Raw genomic sequence first — 6,000 nt, 5'->3', positions numbered from 1 at the left:
CACTCTAGGGATGTTCAGAAGTACAGAAATCTGCATTAGTAGTTTTTTAAAGCACTGTGAAATGTATCTTTACAGTGCCTGAGGTCAATATACAACTCAAATGAGTCACTCACATTATCTCTCTGAAATAGCCCAGAGCAGCAATTCTTTATATTCTGTAGGAAGATTAGGAAGTAAATAACATTTGGTGTTCCCTGAAAATGCTGCCGAGCAGCAGCAGCAAATCTCTGCCCTGCCAGGCTCCCAGCAGGGCTGTGTCTCGGGGTGTGTGGCAGCAGGAGCAGAATCCATCCTCTGCAGGATCACAGGGAGCTGCCATTTAGCAACAGTGTTCAGTCTTCTGTCGCAATAAGCTGCTTAAATCAATGCTTGTTACTAAGCCTGACCTAGTAAAAGCATTAATTTAGTGTGTGCTGAACTGTGAAATTCCCAACAAGAAGGGGCACTTTGGATGAAGCAATGGTTAAAGCCCACTGCTGCTGGGTTACATAACCCGTGTCCTGAGCGCGAGGTTAATGTCTGCGTGGGCATCTCCAGGGGCTTTCCTGTGCCTCTGGAGAGAGCCAGGGCCTGAGCTACACCCAGGGTCACACAAACAAAGGCTTTTACAGCACATCACTTGCTACCTACATACATGCCTTATCAGGACATGTCTCTGCACCATGTCCTTAGAACCGTGGCAGTTCAAAGGCCCTAAAAGCACAATTGGTTCTCTGGCTTTGTTTTCCATGCTGTGACAGCAGTCGATGTGCTCTAGGACTGATGAGCGTTCTGAGACAGAAGATGTCTCTGAACTCTGGCCTGCAAAGCCTCCTTTCAAGCTGGATGAAGATTACCAGAGCCCAGGGCCGTTTGTCTTTGCTAGCATGTCCTGGAAAAGCGTTCTGCAGCCAAGAATCCTGTGCTATTCCCCCAGCTGCATGCAGCTCTGGGAGAGTCCTATCCACAGTTTTTCTTGTTGCCTCTTAATGTGACTCTTGGACAAAGCTGAAGTCTATTTTATTTCAACAGGATCTGAATCTTGATTACACAAGAGCTGCTTAGTCAATGATGTGGGTCTTCAGATGAGCAGTCTGCCTGAAGTCAGGCAGAGGCAGCAGCAGTACAGTTTGCTGTTGTCACTTGCATTTGTCACTTGGCTTCTAACTGAATTATTCTGTCCACTTCTGCCTCTCCCTGCCAAGCACAATTTCAGCTGGAGTCTGAGCATCAAGGGACAGCAGTGAGAATAACCATTGAAGGAGAAGGTGTCCTGATGCTCCCCAGCTGCAAAGTGATCAGGAAAAGAACCTGGATCCACCCTTGGCACTGGCCTTCCCAGGGTTTGCTGATGGGGAGTCAGTGGCCACCACTGGAAATGCCTCAGGCCAAAGAACAGAAGGCTGCATGACAAAGAGTCCTGGCCTGCCTGGTGCCCCTTGTGCCTTAGTCCTGCAGCTGTGGGCTGGGGGTTCCAGCTATCACTGTGTGTGGTTTGTGAATCAGAATGTGTACAAGGAGCAGGAGATTGTGAAGAGCTGGCAGAGCCGGGGAGAGTGGCTCATTTCTCATCCATACTTACAGAGCATTAACATGGAAAAGTGGAACCCATGACTCAGTCACTGGAAGTCTACATTGTGAATTATTTTACAGCATTTTGCTAGACCTGATAGATATCAGAGGGCCTTCAGCCAACTGGCAAGCAGCCTTCAGTGCACTGCCCCAGGTAACTGCTCTGACACTGCATTTAACCAGCTCCCCATCAAACCTGACAGGCCATGACTGTGAGCTGGGAGGCTCTGAGTTTGACAGACACCATGGAATGCTAGGCCAGTTTTTTTCAATGTATAATTAATTGTCTGGACAACATAACTGTTATGGCTGTCCTGCAACTTTAAATCTTTTCAGAAAGGCACAATAGCATGCCTGTGAAGTCTGACACACAGAATAAAAATTTTATAGGTAATAGAGTTTTTAGATAGATTAGCTTTTGTGGCAGCTCCACTACTTTTGGATGAAGTCACATTGATTGCAGTGACGTACTTTACAAAAGGTTTGCTACACCTGTGAATCCTTGTCATACAGGAAAGTATCAGTAAAACAGAATATAAAGGACCATCACTAAAAGAAATACATTGTTTATTGAAACTGTTACCTAATTTCCACTGCTAGCAAAATCCTGTGCACACAGTGTTGATTTGTGATATCCAAATCAAGTACAAAGTGCAGTTTTACTGAAGTCTACAGAGAGGCACAATTGGTTCCGGTTAGGAAAAGAAAATTCAAAAGATGCCACCTTGGAAGTATTTGGGCTTAGAAATTGGAAATAGGACCATTGTTCCTCAAAAACTAGAAATCAATCCAAAGATCAAGACCCTTGCGGATGTCCACAAGTTGTGTGGCTCAGAAGGAGCGAGGGTTGATATGGTGAAGTGACCCCAGCAATGTGTGTTCCAGGTGCTTGTGGATGGTTCCAGATGCTAATGGACACCAGGGAGGTGTCACATTACACTGCTGAACTGATGCAGCCATGATTTGATCTCCTTCCTCCAGATACATTTGTTCAACACCGAGTGTTGCCATCATTGTGCAGCAAGCCAACAATGGAGGTTTTCTTCTGAGCCTGTGTGTGTGTGTGTGTGTGGCACATTTGCTCCCCTGCTCTTGCCTCTTGGTTTACTCTGAGCACACACAGCTCAGAGCTCAGCATTTTCCTAAATCATCTTAGTGCTCCAGGAGCTGCAGCTCAACTTTTGCTCAGGAGATCCTATTAACTGTACCTGCCCAAAGCATTTTCCAAGCCTTTCAAGGATAAAATCATTCTATTGGCATTTTCTTCCCTGTGATCACTACCCTGAAGACACCGATGTTGTTCAAATGTCAGATGTTTATCTGCTCTGTGTGTCACTGAATAACAGGAGCACAGACATGTTTCCAAGCTTTCCTAGGAACAATGTTAGAGGACCAAATTATTTTACCAACTAATTTTTCTAGGCCAGCATTTAAATTTAAAACAGTTTATTTATTTTCCCTTGCACCAGGCCCTCTATCAGTCCCAGGCCCTCTATCAGTCCCAACATCTATGCCTGCCTCCCAGTCAGAACTTTCTCAGCCCATCTCTAATGATTATTTAAGATCTATTAAGGGTTGTGAGGGTAATAAAGGCTATACAATATGCTTCCTACTGAATATATGAAATTCAACCTATGCATCCACAGCATTAACAGATAAAAATTTCCACCTGGAGAATGCTTTCTTTGGAATCTTTTCTGCAGTAATATTTATCTGTTTCATTATAACTACTTTAGTATTTTTTAACATTTCTGTCAAAATGAATTGCAGCTGATTCACCTAATGTGTACTAATTTGCAAATTAATTCTATTAACTGAATTAGGCTTAACTGATCTGTGTTGTCCAATTGTTCATGTGACTCACCCATCCACAGACAGGAGGAGTAGCCTCAATGGGTTATTGTTCTGTTCCTTTGAATCACAAACCAGCTGCTAGTTTTTCCCAGCTGTGAGGCTGAGCTCAAACATTAGGGCAGCTGAAGATGCTCCACTCCAAATGAGAGGATTAGATGCAGGGAATGTAATGCTGCCTCAAGTGTCACAAGGCAGTGCAGAACGCAGCATTTCAAGGCTCTGCTTGGTCCCAGCTTGTGTTGTCCTGTGTTCTGTGACATCTGTCCTGGGCTTCACAGTGAGTGTTACAGGGCTACTCAGAACGTGTGAAGGAGAGCAGGACAAACAACCAGGCCCCCTTTTGGCCTCTGTTGATGGAGCAGCCTCAAGTGTGGCATAATGATTCTCCCTCACCATTCAAAACAAGCAGGGGTTTGGTGGGATTTTGGTCTCCCTCAGCTCTTGGTGAATGCACAGAGCATGGCCTGTAGGGACATGAAGGAGGAGCTATTGCTATTCCTGCCTTGTTCCAGGTAGGAGTAGGAAAGGTCACACTAAGATGCTTTGGGATGTGTAGGTGAACCTGTGCAAGTCTGAGGCTTCCCTGACTAACTTTTCCAGCAGATAAACCTGGATCTCAAATTTTACCCAGAAGTTAGTTTTTAGGTAAATGCAAGCATTTTGGGGTATTTAGAATGCAGCTCTAGTAAAGTGTAGCTCCAGAGATTGGGAAATGAACCTTTAATGTCGGGACCTTTACATCCCTTGTAACTAGTTTTACTTTTGTCATGGAAGAGCTATTTTGGCTGGTACCTGGAGCAGAGGGAAACACAGCAGGCACCTCAAATACATCCGTATAGTTTGAGTTGAGGTTAGAGCTAAATCTAAGAGGCTTTTGTCATTATTCCAGTGCAAAAGGAACAGCTGATCTGAGTCACAGACAATGTGAAGGATCCTGGCATCATTGAATAAAAACCCTAAATATGATTTATCTGAGTTTCTCTAAGCCAACAGCATCTTACCTAAGCTGTCACATGCTTCTGAAGTGATCCAAATCTTATATGCCCTCCTAAGTCCACCCTTAGCAATCCCAGTAAAATATTAATTTTCAATGCTGCTGTCATATGAAAAGCTGAAAGTACCAGTGAAGTGTGTTGATTTTTAAAAGTGAAAATTAAGTCTTGAGGGAGTCTGGCTAGCTTGGAGGGTTGTGCAATGCACTGAGGAGCCTGACAGCCATTGCTGTCTCAGAAGAGAATGGTGGCTCATGGCTGAAGAATGCTCCTCACCCATGGCACTCTCAGGGGTACAAGCCTTGCCCTGTAGAGTTTTCTGGGCATTCACCTCAAAGGGAGCAGGCACTTGAAAATCATTGCAGTTCTGGGCTAAACACCTTCAGTTCTTTATAGTCAGATAATTTTTTTGTTTGTTTTAGAGGGTATTCTGTTGCTGAAAATCTCTCTTTAAGAGCCTTAATAGAGATGGATAGCAATTTAAAAACAGCATAAAGAAAATTATATTTTCATCATTGAGAGAATTGATTTACCATTTTTGAGATAGAAAATGTACTTCAAATTCAATGATTGCTTCTCTTCCTTAGTAGGTTTAAGCAACATCAACATAGCTCAGAAAAAATGCAGGAGTGATCCCCAAAGTGTCTTTGAAAATACCATCTTTTTCTGCTCTGAATACTGCAGAAGCTTCTCAGAACAACTTTTTAATTAAAACAACAAAATGTGCCCCTCACCGCAGAACTGAAGTGGCCTCCTCTTTGCCTTCTAAGTAGGAATTATGATTTCAGCTCCTTCATCACCACTTCTACTAAGCAAGAATCAAAAGCAATCAAGTCTGAAAGACCATAGGAATCTCAGATTAATACAATCAGCCTGCCAGTAGGGAGTCGTCTTCTCTTTTTTTTGGTATAAAAATAGCAAATAATAATGCCAAGTAGGTCCTTTTTATTTTATTTTATTTTTTAAATTTTTATTGCCACTTGCTTCACACCATTAAATGCTTGCAAGAAAGATACAGTAACTGCAGCTATTATGGTTAAACTTTAGATGAATGTACTTGCCAGAATATAAATGAAATCCTATATCACTTTTCTCATTTTGTTTTGTTTTCCCCATCCTAAATGAAATTACAGAGAATTAAATTTTTGAAGCATGACCGTTGCACAGAGAATTATTCAGCTAAGATCTGACCACCTGCAAGAGGTTCTCTCCTCCCTCCCCTTAAGCTTGTTATTTATTGTCTCTGTTACTAATTAGGTTTCCTGACTTAAACTTAGTTTGCAGATGATGGATTTTAAAGAATATTGTAAGGGACAGGACATCAAGGTCAATATTTGAAATTGGCAGAGAAGTAACCTTCAGAGGGCTCATGCTCTGTTATAGCCAAGACAGGGAGAGGCTGTGGGCTGAGTGGACGGTCTTGTTAGAGGATTTTGTTGTTTTTTGGAGGTTTTGCCGGGGGTGGGGGGGGGGTTCTGGGGGTTTTTGGTGGTTTATTTATTTTTTGAAATTTTTTTACACCCTTAAATCACAGCATGCAGCAAATGGCACTTCTGGTAGTGACACCATAGTTCTGAAAGTTAAAAGCCTCATTCATTAAAAG

The sequence above is a fragment of the Melospiza melodia genome, chromosome 6, assembly GCF_035770615.1.
Source record: "Melospiza melodia melodia isolate bMelMel2 chromosome 6, bMelMel2.pri, whole genome shotgun sequence".
NCBI lineage: Eukaryota > Metazoa > Chordata > Aves > Passeriformes > Passerellidae > Melospiza > Melospiza melodia.
The sequence above is the reverse complement of the archived record's forward strand: the minus strand, read 5'-3'. Positions refer to the sequence as shown.